Here is a 19,494-nt window from a genome sequence, read left to right on the forward strand (position 1 = left end):
TAATATTGATAACAATAATATTTGCACTTGCTTGAGTGTCTTGCTCATGGCACAGGAGGGTTTGAATTAGTATGCTTCTGCAGGAACAAGTAAACACTGAGGCAGATTAGAAAACAGCCTTGCACTTAGGAACTTAATCATTTAAAGTAACATCTTTGGTATCGCATTAGTCACATTCTTGACAGAGCAAAGGACTATGAAACCTACTGGAATTTTCATACTGATGTGACCCAGACTTAGTCTCTCCCTAGATTTTGTTTAATCCAGAGCCATTATACTATTAGCTGTATTTACTTACGATCACTTTTCAGCTGTGCTCTCTCGTGTTTCCTTACATGATCCTGTTTCTCGCTCTGGTTCCTCTCTAATTCTTTTCCCTGGCTTTCATGGTTGAACTCTTCTTTTATCTCTCCTTGTTCTATTTGCTTGAAATAACAGGTCTAGCACTTAGATTTGTTTTTGTACTTATCACAGAGCAGGATCTTCCCATTAATTACATTCACTCTTCTGCAATTTTAGCCTTTGTTTTGGTTTGAACAACTGTCTAATTTTTAGTTACTTAACAAAACCCTTTTTCCTTTACATTCACAACCTGCTATTTGCTTTTAGAAAGCACCTCTATCCTGTTGTACATCTTGGAGGAATGCACACGAAGCCTTCAAGGTTTGACATCTCAGAAACCTTGGGAACATATCTCATTCCACTTCCCCCGCTTGCCTTCAAAAGAAACCCCCAAAAGAAAGATTTGCTCTTCTATGCAATGGAAAACTAGATCAACTAGAACTATTGGCTTTTATCTTCTTTAAGTTAACATCTACTTCATATCTGATTTCTGTGCCTCTGCGCTGTAAAAAGTAGAGTAATAGAAGAACCATAGAAAGCTCCCACATAATTAATTTTTGGTCTTTTGGCTAGAACTGTACCAAAATCACTCACCATTTTGATTTAATCTGCTCCCCCCCACCCTAGTTTTTATGACTTATTTCCTTAGCAGCCAGTTATCACCCCTGCCATGGCAAGCTGGGCACCGGGCCACTGAGCTATAGCTATGTGCCCACCAGGACTCACCCCTTTGCAGCACAAAATCAGAGAAACAGGCAAACAAGACAGCCCTCACCTCATCACCAAGTTCTAATGTTCCTTCTGCCTGGAACACGCCAATAGCTATTTTAGGTATCAGCTCTGGGGCTGTAAGGTATAAAAAGCAAGTTTGTCTGTGACTGAAATGGTCATAGTGCTTCTTGCTAATTAAGCTTTCTGTGATTCACCGGCACATCCAGCCAGCTCCCTGCAACTTTCCTACAGTCCACGGCGATCTTCTATTTAAGCTTTTAGGGTTTCTCCTGCCAGCTTTCCCAACAGTGAGAAGAGCAGTGCCCTGGCTCTGTGTTACGTGGTTAAGATAAACCAGGAAAAACAAGTGTGGGTGAGGGCTGGTCTGCAAATCAGTCACATCACCTCACAGGCCCATTTCACTGTATGACACCGCTCACCTCTAACAGTAGCCACCGTGTACTCAAGAAAACTGTACTCAAGCACCCTCCTGTCAGTTGGCAGAAGCTGCCAAGGGTCTTGCACACTCAAGGAGCCGAGTGATCCCAACTCCAGGTGGGAGACAGTGAAACCCCTAAATGTCTCCCACAAAGATGTCAATGGCAGTAAGAACAGGAGAACAACTTTTGCGCTGGAATATTAAAGACCATCTGATGGAAAAATACCGACTCCTCTCTAAAATGCTGCTCTGCTAAAGGAATGTGGAACACCGTTTTCTAGTTCTTTATAGGTAGATGACCTCTTTATTACTTCTTAGGCATTGCTCCATTAGTCAGCTTTGCTCTTTCTGGCCCTGACCCTCGGCCGAGAGTTCTGCAGACTCCTGCTAATTGTTGCAAAAAATTGTACAGCGCTCAAAATTATTTCTGGATCATTGCAATTACCTGTCACTGTGAGTAAAGCCATTACCTGGAGGTACTTGTCATGGAATAAAGCAGTTCTCTATCATTAGTATGGTCTCATATGAGGGAAGAAATATAGGGAATTTGCTGGCAATATTCTTAAAGCTATTGGTCTAAAACTTCCATAGGGAACTTATACAGGAAAAAGAGCATCACCTCACTGTTACATGCTTTCAAAATCATCAGATGCTACGGGGTACCTGGAGCACGGATCATTTTGTGAGTACCAAACGATTATGGGGAATGCTGCTGACATATCCCCCTGTCAAGATTTAATAGGGTAGACTTGTCTATAAATAATGTGCTAAAGTTTGTCACACAAACCAGAATTATTTCCAGTGTCAATCACTCCCTCTTCTTTCCTTTACCCTTTCTCTCCTCTTTTTATGTACATATATATAGATAGATATACACCCAAAGATAACATCCTGCCATACATGGAATACGTGTCACCAGTCTTTGAAGACAAATATATGAAGTGCCAGTTCGATGTAGTAGAATAATAAAATGTGCACTGCTAAAAGTTTCTTTCTGGTGCAGAAAATGATAAATAAAAGGATGCATGTGGAGATCACTTGAGATAACTAAGACAGATAGATTAGATGTTACTGACAGAGTAGGCAGCCAAACTCATACTGTTAAGAGCTGATGTGTTATTTTTCTAAAATACAGATAAATAAGCAGTGGAGACAGACAAGTGACACACGAAAGCCCACCACAGCGGTGTCTCTGCAGCTCTGTGCCTCCTGCGACCACTCACAGGCTGGCACTCAGACCTGAACTTGGAAGAACAAGCTGGATTTACTCCAGTGAAGAGATTATCCAAGTAATTGGTGATGTTTTTATCATGACAGTATTGTAATCTGATCCTGAAGATATTTATTACCTACGGTATTATACAGTAGCATCGGAAGAACAAAGTATTTAATGGCACTACTCAAAGAGGTAGCAAATCTAGTATACATGGGCAGGATCAGGCCTGTCCTCGCGTTATATGAAATATTGACAGGATAGGAGTCTCTGAATTTCATTTTGAAGTTGCAATAAAAGATGCCAGTTCCACAGAGAACTGTGGTCTTTGTGAAGAAAAAAAAAAAGATAAAAACCTCAGAACACAAGACTGGTTTTATTTTTGAGATAATATTTTAAAAATTAAAATTCCTGAATTGTATGACTTCATTTTTAATACATCTTTAACATCCACACTTTTATCATGATACTGGTCTCACTGAAGATTGACCTGTCAGAGAATATTTTATAAAGTTCATTTCTTAGTCTGTAAAATAGTTGAAAACAAAATTGCAAATAAGATTTATCAAAAACATCTGAACTAAACATATTAGCTTCTCTTTGTCATCTTCATGCCACCTTTGGATCACCAAACTCTAAAATCCTGATGGGAATTTTTATTAACAGCAGCTCAAAACAACACTTTACTATCTGGAAAAACGTTTACTAAATGCATTGAATTGTGAAACATGTTTCATCAAGGCAACAGTAAAAAGAAAAAAGGCTTTACGACAGTGACACTCAGTACCATGCAGATCATCACAGAGCATACGTACTTCCACATCCCACAGAAATCCATTATTTTACTGATAGACTGTGAGGAGACAGAACACAAACTTCGCCCTTTGTCAGACTTTGCGTTTTTCTTATTCCCTTCTAATTGTTTCTAGTTTTTGCCAAATCCTACCTAAGTGTTTGTACCATATTCTTCCTTTTTTATTTTTTTGAAACTAATTTTGCAGCAGCCCTTCCTTTAGGAGTTAAAACTCTAAAGTTGAGTGACGACTAATGAATTACAGCTCGTTAGGTAATCCTGGTCCTACAGCTGATATTTCTCGATGCATTTCCTGCTCTCTTTTTGCAGCATGGTTACTCATGCTTTATTTTTATCATTTATAATTTACAGTGTGACATGCGTTCCTCGTTCTTCACAAAGCAGCAAATCTTCCAGGTCCCTGCTCAGAAAAGCTTACTATTTATGATCAAAAGGGCGTGGACTTTTCTGCTTTGAAACCTTTTTGAATGTTACATCACGGAACAACCAGTGGAAACGTTAACAGCCCACCCCAGCCCACCCCACTGCTGGCCAAATAAGCCCAAGACGACACCGAGGCCTCATTTATTACCATAAATCTCCAATCCATTTCCTTTCCATGACCTCCATTCCATTATTTCAGCACAGTGGAGCTGATGTTTATGTCACAATCTGGTACACATCTAGGATGTGTGTGCAGATGCTGATCTGTCCTTATAGCTGTTCAGTGACATCTGCATAAAGAACTTCAAATGTGACTATGACACAAAGCTGTATTGCAGGGCACAGCCTCTAATTTCTTTTGCTCTTTTTAGGTAAAATTCACTAACACACACTGGATATCTGGTTTAAAGGAACTATAGGTCTATAAATATAACTTATGGATCTATAAATGCAACTTGTTCATTCAATCCATGCCTGAGTGCCAGAGACATCTCATTAAATTCCAGTTAATGGCCTTTTTTGCTATTCTCTGATGTGCCAATGAAATGCCTGAAAAAGTCACTAAGAGTTGAACTCTGATTTTTCATCATTATTTTTACACTGGTTGATGAACAGGTCATCCTGTGACAACAGAAGTTGAAACCATTACCAGGTTTCTAAACCATCTTGCCCTTTTTGTAAGCATTTCAGGCTTTCGATAAGCTTGAATTCTGGAACTTCTCAGAGATGTTACAATGTGCTTGAAGTTCTCAACATTAAAAGAGACCAACAAGTGATTCTTGTGAAGAACTGTTACAGTCATGACCATCCAGGACGATAAGCAGAGCTAGCTTTTTTTATCAGACCAGCTAGAATAGCTGTAAAAACTAGAGGGCCTTTGAGGTATGCGAACCTTCCTCCAGGTCTGAAACAACAGAATTTGGCACATACAAGCCCTTCTGAGAGAGGGAGTTTCTAGTTTATAAAGCATGCAAGTGTGAGGGAAAGGAAAGTTCCCCGTCTCCCTCTATAACCATTTATTTCCACATTAATCTTCTTTCTACAACAACCAGTCGTGATCCTCATGATCTCTTCGTATCAGTTAAGTTGCACAGTACTACACGAGGCCACCGCATCCCTGACTTACGTAACCGTATTATTGTATTTTCCTTATTATTCTCCAGCAAAGACCGTATGTATCTCAGTGCCAGCTCTGCTTTGTGACTGCAGCAGTACACTGTGGCACTTTGTAGCAGAATCACTTGAAGATGTGAAGTTTTTACAGCCTGCTAGTACAATGAATAAAGGCTGAAATACAGACAAAAAAAAAGTAAGAGTTCAGCTGTGAGAAGAAATTAACTTTGTGATGGCGTTTTGGCTACAGAGGAAGTCCAAGGCCACACAGCAAGGTTGGAGAAAAAGTCCTATTCTGGAAATACAGAAAGTACAGGATATAGTCTCTTCTCAGTTCTATTCTTCCCTTTGCAGCTAACATTTAAAACGGCAAGGGAAATACAAGCTGGTGGAGGAATAAATGCAATTGGCTAGAACTTGAGGCTAAATTCAGCTCTGTTAATCCTCTGACTGAACCAAGAAGAGTAACTTTGGTTTGAGGTAAGGCACGTTCCTTCTGCCAGTCTTTGTATTTGTGGGCATGACAAAACCAGAAACATTTCCCTCTAGCTTAGAAGACTTAGAGATCAGAAACCCATTATACTAATCTAAGTACAAAAAAACAAGGGGGAAAAAAAGGCCTCAGGAGTAACAATCCAGGTCCAACACCAGCTCATGTGTCTACAGCAACCAGGAAACAGCTGATCATCTTTTGTTTCTAATAACAGCTCAGTTCCTACAGGATGGCCAAGTGCGAATTGGTTGTAATTACTGATTGCAGGAAGTGATTACTCACTCCCTGGCCTAAAGAAACAGCTTCAGCCATACCTAAGATGTTTAGGTGTTTCTGGGCTAATATAAACTCTCTTCCAACTCCCTTTGAAATTACAAATCGTATTTTGAGAACGCTGTTTTACAGACACGAGAAATGATCTTACGTTTTGGGGAGAAGACTCCAAAGCTGGAGCTGTCAGGACTTCAGAGTTTCCTCTCCCAGTCATTTAACTTTCCTCTGAGATTCCATACACTCCTCTGACAAATGAAGATGATGATAATAATCCATATCATCATGATATTGCAAGTCTAAATTCATTAAAACTTATAAAATGTTTTGCAGTGCTTAGGAGAAAAATGTTACAGAAGGTTAAAGCATTTTTGCTATACTAATTAGCTGCAGAGCGAGACCTTTACAGACAGTCTGGAGGGATTACAGGTGCTTTTACACTGTAAATGTTTTTTAAGTCTGAACACATTTTATTTTATTTACTGCAACTGAAACTCATGTAAAAGCATACTGAGTGCATGGTGCCAATACAGCTCCCCAAAACATTGGCTTAGCTAGCCTAAGTTCTTCACGTTGACATCTGACATTATATAGCCATACTGGGAAGGAGTAACTCATATGTTGCCTCTTCTCCTAAGGAATCTCTGTGAAAATTAGCATGTAGATTATACACAGGAATCACAACCAGAGCTTCATAGCTTGACAGCTCACAGTAACTGCTCAACAGACTAGAGCAGAAATAAAGGATAAGTCGGGGAGCCCACGGGAGTGCTGTGTGCATGGGAAGGAGCTAGAATTAGGGTGGGCAGAACATAACTGTTTAAATTGGAATTTAGACAAGACAGCAGAGCTAACATGCCAGTAATGTAAGAAAACTGAGATGCAGGTACAGTAGATATTTTGATCGCTATTAACTCACTTCACAGTTCTTGTAGGGTGATAGCAAAATCTGTTACCATTAAAAGAATTGTGAAGCTTTAATTGAACATATTAAGGTCTCTCTATCCATCGCTGGAGCAAAGGCTTCAATATGATATGGTCTGAGTACATTTTCTGAATCCTTAATGGAAACATTGTTCAGTTTTTGAGCCAAAGCTTGCATAAACAGTGCTTGAGCAGCAATTTGCTTGCTTTGATTTATGAAGAGGCACCCAGACATCAGCATCCCAGAATCAGCTGTTGGAAGGATTTACAGCACATCACAGAGAGGCCGTGTGTCACAAGGAGCAGATACACACCAAGCAAGGTTTCCCTAGCAAATGGAAACAGCCGGCGAGCAGTAATGCAGATTCAGTTGGGAATCACTCCGTACTTCAGAGAAGGACAAGAGTTTTGAGAGCTTCCAAGGGAGAGAGAGAAAGACAGGACCCAAACTTTTCTCCAAAGTGTTTCCATCGATGCGTTTGGTCACAGAGCAAAGCAGGGTGGTATGCAGCACTCCAGAGAAAGAGGGGAAAGGGGAATGCATTAGAAAATTGAGCTGTTGTCTCCTCCTTGGATGTATCAAGTAGGTTTTTTGCCAAAGTACAAATTCTCTATATGCCCTCCAGCTTCCAAACGTTAGCAACTGTTTTGCTCTTCATCAGCCTGACACTTCCTGAGTTAATTATTTTGCCATGAACTCGCCTAACCAAACCTCCCAGCATACACTACATCTTCCTCCTTGTCTCACGAACCAGGGACCACACAGGCTACCTATATGCTCCCTCATACCTAAGCAAACGCGTACGTCTACTACGCATGGTATCTTAATCACTGGTACTTTCTGAAGAAAAGTTTCAACATCTGCTGTAGCTTAATTAGACCATCTCAGGGGGCACCAGCTGACTTTCACCTCAGTTAGCAAAGCCTCTCCTATTAGGAATTCTTTGGAGGCCAAATCATTCATCTTACCATTACCACAACACAGCAGGTGAAATGCTCCGATGCAGCAAAGCAGCACAAGACCTATTTGCCTTCCAAGCCCTTCATGTAGGATTTACTTACTAAGCCTGCAACAGAGAGTTAAATACCTCTCTGCAAAAAGATGAATTCTACCTCAAAAGAGGTGGAGTTGTTCAGTAAAGAGCAGGCCTTTGTCAGGTATAAATTATCACAACTCTGTTGTCATGGAGCTATGAGAATTTGTCCCTGCTGAGGATCTGCTCCAGGATTTTGCAGCTTTTATTGTAGTCATGAAAGGTTGTCTATCATGATGAAAGTAAGAGTAATACAATTATTTGTTTGTATTTATAACTCTGCGTTTTTATATCTGAGTGTTACTGATTGGTTTGGTTTATTTTTTCTAATCACACCTGCTCTTGCTACTTTCCGACTCTGAAATCCCCCATTAAGCTGAATCGGCAGTAACAGCCTTTTTCACTCTCTGCTGGACCTTGGACACGTGCAGCTAATTACATGCACACACCTCTGCCCCAGTTTACAACTGAGAAAGCAGGAGTAGGAAGGCTGCGTTAGTGACAATTTTAAACAGAAACAGTGCTAAGGCAAGATTAGACGATATAAGCTCCTGGTCTAAGTCCTGTGTCTACACCACTAGATAACATTCCCTGACAAAGTGAGAGAGCGTTTCTTTTTGGAAATGACACAAATGCATAGAATCAAGAATTCGCCTTAAAAGTGAACAAAAACTGAATAATGAAAACATACAATAGTTAGGAATAAGACTTTCAGAAGTGTTCTCCTTTAAAGGTTTATTTTTATGCTTTATTCAGTTGCACAACTCCACAGAATCACTTTTATATAGCTTGTAACAAGCAGGCTCATTTTTGGAGATGAGATTTTCAAAAGCACCAAGATATCTCTGAGTGCAAATCCCGTGTCTTTCTGTGACACCTGTGTTACTGTATCACTGTTTGCTTTGAAAATCACCTCTTCTGAATCCAGTGGAGTTTTTATTCTGGTTTTGGCCATAGGGACAGAGTTAGTTAAAGTGTTCCAAAGCCAAAGCCAAAATATTCCGCCCCCCCCCCCCCCCCCCCGCCCCGTGTCTTACATTATCCTATGGAGACAAAAGAAACCCTAACATAAACTCAGTTTAAGTGACACTGACAAACTAGAAGCCAGCTTTCAAAGAATTGGTTTATCAAAAGACAGACTTCAGAGCCCAGCCGTGCACTTTAATAATTTGTTTCACAGGTGTGAAAACAGACATTTCTGACATAGGCATAAGGAGTTGATTATTCTTGTCCCATCTCAGCCTGCTAACCTGATGATTGCTGCTGGTATTCTAGATCACAGGATGGGCATTCTTTAAAATTTACAGGGAGCTTTTCATCCTATGTCAAAGGACCTCGATCACTGTTGTCTCTGTTACCATCAGCACATCCCAGAATTTTAAGACAGCTATGTTTTTACTAACTGAAGAAAAGATAAAATCCATGTTTCCCCTCTGTGCAATCAAAATGAATACCTCTGTTACAAATATGCTTAGAACCATTAAATCATGAGCCTGAAACACAGGTTATTTGTGAACAACAGAAAAGCCAAAAGAAAAGATTCAGCAGAATTTCTTTGTGGCAGACTAGTCTTACACGCTGAGCCCCACATTTTAAAAGTCTAGCTATTTAAAAGTTACTTCCTTGCTATGAATCATGTCTAGCCATTCCTATAAGAGCAGGAGGACTGATGAAGTGAAGCTGGTATATTTGCAGAACTCATGACCCTGCAGCTTTCCCGTTGGCGGGTGTCCAGCACAGCTCCCCCCCCCAGCCTGTGCTAGAATGAAATAGGGATCCGTCTTCTTACCAGCTAGGTGGTGTTCGTACCTCTCTGCATGGTCGCCTTCCTTGCTGTGAAATGCTGTAAAATACAGAGATCATTGTGCTGGCTCTCCACATGACACTACATCAAGCATAAAGAATACCAAGTGACTTTAGCAGTGACACTGAATCACTCAGGGACTGGCCCAGTTGGGCTGAAAACTATAAGAGCACCTCTCATATTCAAGCATCCAAGCAAGGACATAAGGATTTGGCCTACTGAGCTGGCGGGACAGACACGTGTTCAGGATCCCACAAAGTCAGGTCTCAGAACAGTCTTTCCTTATGTGCTCCCTTTGCAGTAGTACGCATTTTCTGTAATGGGAGTGTATGGATGTAATGTTCTGTAACTTGCTGTATCAACCAGCCAATTCCTGATCTGTGTGACAGGAACTTTTTTAAACCACGCAGGTTTCTGACAAATAAAATAAAAAAAAGAGGAATAATCATTAATAAAAAGTATTCTTGCAGGTTGAAACTGCGCCTTATGAAAAATCAACATCTGAAATGTGAGCTTCCTGCTCAGCACAAAAAAGTAATGACTTTGGGAGCCAGCGCAGCACAAGAAGGCCAAAAGCTCTAATGAAAAAAGGTTTGATGGCTCCAAGGGTGCTGAGGAAAGCATGTTCTCCATCTGATATGGAGTGTATGTAGGAGATTGGCCCTGGCTTCCCAAAAGAGCCCTCCCAGAGTGACAGGGACCGTCTAGAGGAAAGGGAGGAGGTTCGGGTTGTAGGGTTTCAATGCTGCTGCCCTCACACAACTCAAAGTACAGCTTTATAACAGTTTCTGGGCAAGGTGCACAGATGGGGAAAGCAGCTTCCTTTAATGTCTCACACCAAGCTCTAAAGCCAAATTCACACCCACCCACCCACCCCCCGTGGAAAGAATCATGTATTTCAGAAATCCCAGCCTTTCTCTTATTTAGTAGGAAGTTGTATGGTATCAAGGGTAACACCGCTCCTTGCGAATCAGCAAGAGCAGGTACTATCCTAACTTCTGCCAGTGTCCTGCTAGGTAGGTCCTGAGTATATCAGTTCAGAGATCACAAAACCAGTAATTACAACAATCGTTTGTTCCTGTAACACAAGTCTAGGCCCACCCTAAACCAATTCCTACCTGAAGCAGAATATATTTTTCAGAAAAAAGTAATCTTGATTTTAAAAACCCCAGAGAATCCACAACAGTCCTTTAAAAACAATTTCAAGGGTTTATTACCTTTATTATAAAAATGTGCACTTAGCATCTACTGTTGCCTAACTTGCAACATTCCACCCCTTTAGTTTTTTTAGAACTGCTTTGTTAAAAAGTTTTCCCAGTATCATTTTCTGTCCCTTCTATGGATACAGGCTGGTACAAATGATCTTCACTTAAACTGGAGAGGTTCAAGCCCTCGCGTATCTTGCTGCACAGAATCTCCAATCCACTAACCATTCTCTAAGCCTTCACCAACTCTCTATTCCTTATTGAAACATGAATCTGAATCTTCCCAGGGACTCAGATACTTAGGAAGTTATCGCATCACTAGTAACCCAGAAGTACCATAACTTTATGACTCCTGTTTGAAGTTTCTCTTGAGGCCGTTGGCCACCGTGTGACACTGAAATCCTACATCCGACCGATTTCCTGTCATCATCTCCCCAAAACATTTCAGTCATTATTTGTCAGGATAGAGTCATTCATCCTGCAAATGTAAGCTAAATTATTTGTTCATAAAGATGAAAAGAAGCCTATATTAAACAAATATTTATACGTATATGGTATTACCTTCAGTTTTAATGAAGCATATATGATTTATGGATCACTTAATAAGCTAACTTTATTTCCAAAGTCCCAAACTTTATTCCACCTGCATAAATTTACCACTAATGATTTTTCAATTTATTTTTTTTTGTCATTTAAAAGGAATGGCCCCAGAATTCCTAAGGGATTCTATCAGATAATGATTCCCACTTTGTATATTAAGACTACTGGATAAGCAGTTTTAGGTCTTTTTAATGTGTTGCCCGGTTGAATTTGCATTACTCTCATTTCTCAATCAAAAGTTGTGTGGTACCATGACAAATGCCCTAAGAAAGCCCATTACATCAGCACTACAACATTCATCAAGCAAACCTCATATATCATAAGCAAGCTATTGAGTTAGTCTGACATGCTAGATCTTCCATAAACCAATGACAACTGCCATAAATTACAGATTTATATAATTTATAAATCTGATTTATAATAATAAGTCACAATAAAGTCATACTGATTATGACTTTACTAATAACATCCAATATCAGCCTTCCATTATTTTTGCCAGGGATTGGCACCAGGCTGAAAGGCTGTAATTACTAAGCCATCCCATTTAAAACTCTGGCACAATATTTGCCTTCCCAGTGCTGTATCAATTAATAAAAATGAACATTAACAGTCCAGAGACATTTTTAAGCAGTTCCTTGAACTCCCTGATGAGCACTATTGGAACTGCTGATCATAAAAAGTCTTAACTTGAACAGCAGTTGCTTAACAAAACCTCCACGGTTAGCGACGAAATGAAAATAACTTCCCAATCCCTATCTCTACCTGTTCAAAATGCAGATAACAGCACTTACTCCCAAAATGCTTTGAGATCAGTAGTTTAAGAACAATTCATAAGAGCAATTTGACTTTTTTAACTCCTCTGTATTGCAGTACCTCTCCAGTGATTAAAAACATTCACACTTCAACAAAACCCCATCTTTCTTTTGTGTTGAATAGGATCTGAGATGCAAAGTATTCTTGTATCTTTTTCATGCAGGATACCCAGAATTTACACAGCAACATTAAACCTTTTGCTGCCAGAAAACCCCTTATGTAACTGTGTGGAGTCACTCTAAATGGATGCTTCACTGAATCCATCAAATTCTCAAGGTTTGTCAAGTACAACAAATAGCGAAACAGTTAATAGAGTAACAGGAATACTTGCCGTCTATATTATCAGCAATCACAAGTGGATAAATTCTGACTGAAGAGCAAAAATTTTCACTTTGAGATCTGTAAGGCATTTCTGTAAGGCATTTCTGTACTCAAGAAAAAATGATCAGAAGAAAATCCTTGCAAATCATCCTTTCATTTGAGGTCTGGCATGTTGTAGGTACTCATACTACGTAAACATTCTTAGCAATATTAAACCATTTAAACTAGATTTTCATTAACTCTATACCAATTATTCAATATAAGTAATTTTTCCTAACTTCAAGGTAAATTGATGTCTTTACATTGCACTCCCTGATGCAATGCCAATGCAGTGCAGACATAGCAAAGCTAGCTTTAAACTAAAGCCAGCTTGGATACTGGCACCCATCCAGCCACTGACACCAGGGGCTTGGAGTCGGTAAATGCCTGCATATTTATGTAGCTTCTAAAATGTGTTTTGGAACCCCTCGTGAGCTACATGCTGTCAAAATATTACTGGTATCTGAAAAAAACTTGATTTAAATTACTTAAGATGGTCAGCTGTGATCAGAAGTCTAACAGACTTAACACCAGTGATGGGAAAACACAGGCTTGAAGGTATTTAGGCAAGTTAGTTGTTTTCCAGATAACTACACCTGATCAAAATCACCCTCAGATACTTTCAGCATAGACTGAAACAATCTCAGAAGCGTTAAATAAAACCTGTAAACAGGTACAAACATAGTGCTTAATGTTAAACATTGGGGAAAGGCCAGAAAGCTTGCTTCTAATTACAGCAGAAATACTATAACAAACAATTTAAGTATCCTGAAGACGATAAGGGGATGAGTAAGCAGCAATGCAGACTGTTTTCTCTGTACAATAGGGTAACAGGCATTACAGACAGGCAAAAAACCCTAGATATTTTTAATAAGAACTTTCTGATATTATCATAAAGAGCTGAGGGAAACATGGTCTAGAAAAATCACTATTAGATGCTGCTTAACTCTACTCAGAAACAGTTACTGATGATTCACTGTCAGACTGGAGGGGTTTCCCAAGTGGCATTCCACAGAACAGCATATAATTCAGTATTTTGATTGATAATTTGGCTAAAGGAATAGAAAGTATATTTGTTAAATTTGCAGGCAACATGTACCTGGAAGAGCTTGTGAGAACAAGACAAGGATGTGATCAGAATTTAAAAACATCTAGGTAAAGTGGAGAAATGGTTTTGAATAATTAGGATACAAGTCAACAAGTACAGTGGCAAAATACTACAGTTACGTAGCACTAATAACCACAAAAACCCACAGCGGGTACGTCAATGATTCAGGAGTATCACCAAAGGTAACAGTAGATCACAAGCTAAACATGACTCAACACCATCATGGTGTTGCAACACCGCATGGGGGGATGTATAAACAGAAATACTGCGCGTAATCCTCATGAAGAAATTTTTCTGTTCTCCTGAACAAGAGCAGGCTAGAGTACTTGTCCTGTTTTGGACATTGCGGAAGTAAACCTGTCTAAGGAAAGTAGTAAGAAAGATGACCAAGATCTAGAAAACCTGAACTATGTGACAAGGTTTAAGGAACTGGGACTGCTTAGTCTAGAAAAGAGAAAATGGCGAGACATGAAACAATTTTCTTGAAATGTGTACAAAGCAGCTGCAAAGGGAAAGCACATACATCCTTCTGCACATCAATTTTGGCTAAAGCAAAAAGAAAAAAGGGCTTAAAGTTCTGCAAGGCATATTTAAGTAAGGTCAATAGTAAAAACTTCCAAGTAGTAGGGTAGCTGAGCGCTGGAGCTGATTATCCTGGGGGCTGGGGACCTTCCACATCTTGAGACTTTCAATAAGAGGTTATAGAATCAACGCTAACACCTTTGTGCCGCGCTGCAGCCGTAGTCACTGCGGTACAGCTGTACGCTTGGAGATTCTGCCCCTTCCGTAACACTTTTTTCTACTTGATAAATGAGGAATGGTCAGTTTAAAGGTCTGCAACACTTATATAGATGAAGCACTCTGTTTTAATGGAGTCAGAGAGAAGTCTGTGCTTACTTCAGCAGAAGCAGGACAGGGTTCAAATTCAGGGAAACTTAAGAGCATTGGCTATTTGGCCATTGAAATGTAGTTTTCTTGGAATCTGCTAACAGGTGTGTGGGGAGAGGAGAGAGACTTGCTTTCTCCTCCTTTCTTTTTCTAAACAGGCGGAAGATCCTTTTGTATAAGGCACTTCTTTGTGGAGAACACTGTTACTACGCATCAAAAACAGCATCTCTGCAAACAAAGCAAATATCCTCTACTAGGAAACTGAATATACAGCCCAACAAACAACAGTAACTATGGTGCTACCAAATACAACCACACAGGATGAAGGCAGGGCAGATCTCCTAGAAGATTTCCTGTCCTTATGATTTGATGTGGGTGATATGTCAGTGGATAACCATGACTTATATCCTCTTGCAAACAGGCCGCATTTTGCAGCACTAGCTGCTACTGACCCCGATCCAAGGCTACGTGAAAAGCCTACCCCGAGCCCGCCCTGCCCAAGGCAGTTACAATTTCTGCACAGGGCTTCTTTCAGACGCAGGCCTGAGCGGCACGGGCCGGGTAGCAGCAGTAACCTTGCCCCATCACATACCCGGCCTGTACCACATGTAGGCCAGTGCTCGCAGGGATGCGGCGGGACTGCTCCCTCCCCTCCGCGCTCACGGCACTTACCCGATACGTAAAACTGGGCTACCAACAACAGGCATGCTACACAGAAATTAGGGTAACGACAACGGGAGCTTCAACTGAAACAGGACTGCAGAGCTTGTAATTATATTAGTCAGAATCTGGAATAACGTGGTCTTTTTCTTCCTTCTGTTGACAAGTTCTAGGCTGGTGTTTACTGTCAGGCGCAGAGTTACAGGTGAAAAAAAGTGGTGTGACTCCAACATAACGAGAAATTACCCTGTTAGCGTTCTGCTTGGGCTGTTTACAATCTAGTTGCTATTCATTACAGTGAGCTGTGGTTTCTGTGTTGGGTCTTGTTAATTAAATGTTTTATGTGCATCATTAGCAAAACTTTGCGCTTCTTAAAATTAATTTAGGATTGCATGTTGCTCATATTTATTATTCATTACAGTATGTAAAGCACCTTAAACACCTCCTTTACATGTGTTCCCTAAACACATACACATTGCGTTAGCGTTAAAAGCAATGTCTAAATATATAAATTAAATATAAATAATATAATTAGAGCTTTCATTGATGTGTGGTTTTACCTTTTGTACCTTACAACTGCAACTAGAAAACAAAGTATAAAGTGTAATTAGAATCTGTCAGAAATAAAATATTATAAATCCTTAATTCTGTATTAATAAGATTTAAAACTATTAATACATTAACAATCAAATTTAATTTTCACAGGTTTCGCACCTTACTTGAGTCTAAGAATAAGCCAGGTTATTTTTGGTAGTTAATTTTTAATCAGCTCCATGTTTTCACGAATTAGGCCAATTGTTTTCAGATAGCAGAAAATATTATTCATGAGAGTATTTATTAGTATTAATGTTTGTAAAGATCTATTTCTTAATCAAGTGCAGGCATTAGGCCTAAATGAACCCAAAGAGTTTCCATGTATGCAGATTACTTATTATCTCCATGGTTACGTGAGCTAATAGACTGATGTTTTTATAAAAGGTACACGCACCAGAACATTAATCTACTACTGAACAAAGCAGCAAATCTGTGTCTTTATGACCAAACATATGCCATCGTTGGATGCTGGCAACACAACCTGCTGTCGTACACGAGAAACACCAAAAGATTCACGGACATCTGAGAAGCACAGCAGAGCGATGGAGCTGACGGCCTGCCGTGCACGCAGAGCGCCAAGCTCCCCAAAGCGCTCTCTCCAAGTCTTGCTTCTGAAGCCACAGGACACAGCGTGCCACAGGCAACGGCCGCCGATGGACTAATCATCGCCCTCAATCTGCATTCAGAACTCCTCCAGCGAACAAGTTACAGCTATGGAAACACATCCTCCTCCAAGTTACCTGCTGCCCACCTTCAGAAAAGCGTCCCTATTCAGGAAGGGCACATAACGACGTGTTTCACACAGAGCGTATATTTGCTTTCCTGACTTGGAACGTGCGGGTCTGTTTATCATTGTGTGATTTCCCTAACAAAAATCACGACTTGCCCTTACCATGTGGTTTCTTGGCGTGGAAGCCACAGGCGTTGCCATTCCAATCAGTTCATTAATAGGAATGCTACGATGACTGTTAATAACTTGGAGTCTATACGTGTTGTCTTGCACAGTTTCAGAATCAGCAATTTAAAACTAAATTCGCAGGATGACGTAAATATCAGTGAGGCCTAAAGCAACGAAGTATCTACCGCTCCTGAAAATCAATAGGCCTCCCAGGGGGAGTTAAACGTCAGGTTTCTGACAGTAATTTAGTAGCTGCCAGAGCCTCCAAAAACACCTTGCTCACTTCTGTATTTCCAAAAACGCCCCTGCGCTCCCATTACTGTCTCTAGGCTTCCTAATAGCCGTAATTGCCCCAGAAATATATTTGAAAACAAATTCTGAGCATTTATTTGTAAAATAAAGGATTTTTATTTGACTTTTTGCAAAATTTCCCCTGGCAATTTAGTATTAATTAAAATCTGTTGAGCCATATGGTGACTCTTCTTTTTCTTAACAAACATTATGACTTTCATATTTTCTACCACGATTTTTCCCATTTTTGCCATATCAAACAGCAAAGCTTAGAGAGCTCAGAGCACGCAGGCATCACTGGTGCAAATACTAATGCAGCCACACAGACAGACCAAAAGGGACCACAATGGAAAAACGTTTTTAAAGCATTTTAGGCAAGTGACCCTTGTGCGACTGAACACACCCTGTAATGAAACAGACCTTTGCGTTCACAAACAGCACAGGCCCTGGCGCTCACCTTTTCCTAAGCTGTAAAGAATTTGCCTTTATATTTGCGTCACAGAATTGCACATCGCTGCTTTCTGTCCCACCCCCCACCATGTTTTTGAAATTGTACTATAACTGGGCAATAAATATCATGCACTGATCCTAGATTAGAACTAGATGGAGAAAAAATCTTGCCAAAGCTGCTTCTAGTGAAGAGCTAGAGCAAAGGCAGACTAGTAGAAGCACAGCACTGCGTGTGCGCGTGAGTGTGGCTTACACCGAGAGATATTTAAAGAACAGCTCCTCAAGTAGAAAGCACTGCCATCCATCTATTTATGTGTGCATCTCCCTCAGTCTCTCTGCTGCACCGACTGCTGCTTTGCCAGCCTTCTTGCTGGCCAGTGCCAAGTAATTTAGCCCCCTGCTAGGGAAAAAGGTAAAAGCTGGATCTACCTGGCTTTACTGGATCTGCCAGATCCTGCCAAATCGTGGCATCGGTATACCACTGCATCAACAAATTGTGAAATGAAGGCACCCGCTTCTCATGCGTTAAGAAAAACACCTATTGCAACACACCCTATACTATAAAATCTCATGTCCAACATTTGGATCTTGCGAAATCCTGCCAATGTTTGTCCCTCACCCACAAATAACGTGGTATAAATCATCATTCCTGAATTAACAATTCTTCTACTCTAAGTGTATACTTTTTTCCTGCCCTGTAAGCAAAAATCCAAATCACGATGCATACACTTGGATCTAGAAAAAACAGATATTGCTATGTGCTGGCATTAACAAATTTATCCCAGGTTCCCCCCAAAAGAAACCCGAGAGCCCTGTGCTTAAAACAACAAAGAAATTTTTACATGCCTTAAAAACATTCAGCTACTACAGAAAACTTGCCCCCTACCCCAGGAAAGGATAATCTGGATCTACTGCAGCCAAGGCGAAAAAGTCCACCTTCAAGATTACTAAAAGCTTAAGAGTCTAAGACATCTCTGTTCAAACAGCAAGGACACCAGGGCTCTGGGTTTAAACAGGGCTTGCCTTCTGTTCATCAAGACCTAAACTTTCTCCTAAATTGTGCAAAAAGGCAGCAAATATTTATATCTGAAGTATCTGTACTCCATGTTTTATATTTTAAGTGAAAGCACAATAAATTAAATCTGGTATTTTTATCTATGTAAGCGCAGTCACCTTTTGTACTGCACGGTGAAATTTTACAGTAAGATATGGCTAACACGTATGGACAATCCCAAAGAAGTATTTTAAGCTCATCAGCTCTTAACTGAGGTTTTCAAAGCAGCTTAAGGGATTTAGACAAAAAATATTCATTTCTTATTTCCTTGTATCACCAATACATGGCTAAACTACTAGGCTGTTCCGAGAATTTCAGTGAGCTAGATGCATATTCGTCGGATATAAGAGAACTGTCACTTTTGCTATCTATCTAGAAGACAAAACTCGCAAGCTTAAATGAAAAAAAATAATTGGCTAGATTGTGCTCGTGCCATCGCTGTCGACTTTACAAACTCCTGTTCTGCAAAACCCCATTTTTTCAGCTGAATGGGAACACTTCAAAAAGGCACATTTAGTCAGCTGAAACGAGAACTGCGAAGATGCAAACACGCGGGTTTCAGGAACAGCAAATCTGGTTTATGTTGCTCTAGTACTAGGACACGCTTATGGCTGGATTGCTCCGGTCAGTCAAAAGCATCGTAAAGTTTTGTGTAGTTTAATAGTACAACTTGAGAGCTCAGAGCCAAGAAATTATACAACCTAGCAAATTACAGGCACTGGATATTTTCTGTGCTACTGAATATAGACCCACCGGGTAGGACAAAGATTTGCGATGACATTGAAGCAGTTGCTCTTTTCAGCAGATCAGAAGTTTGAGATGGGGGAGAGGAAAAAAAAGCTGGATCAGGGATGCTGCAGGTGTCGTTTGCAGGACTTCGCCAGGCCCGTTGGGCCGGTTTACAAGGTCAGAATTGTGCGTGTACACGCTATTACCAGATTTTTTTTTTTTAACATGACGTTTCCTTTGGTCAGTGTTGAAAAACATCACCAG

The sequence above is a fragment of the Phalacrocorax aristotelis genome, chromosome 7, assembly GCF_949628215.1.
Source record: "Phalacrocorax aristotelis chromosome 7, bGulAri2.1, whole genome shotgun sequence".
In the NCBI taxonomy this organism is placed as follows: Eukaryota; Metazoa; Chordata; class Aves; order Suliformes; family Phalacrocoracidae; genus Phalacrocorax; species Phalacrocorax aristotelis.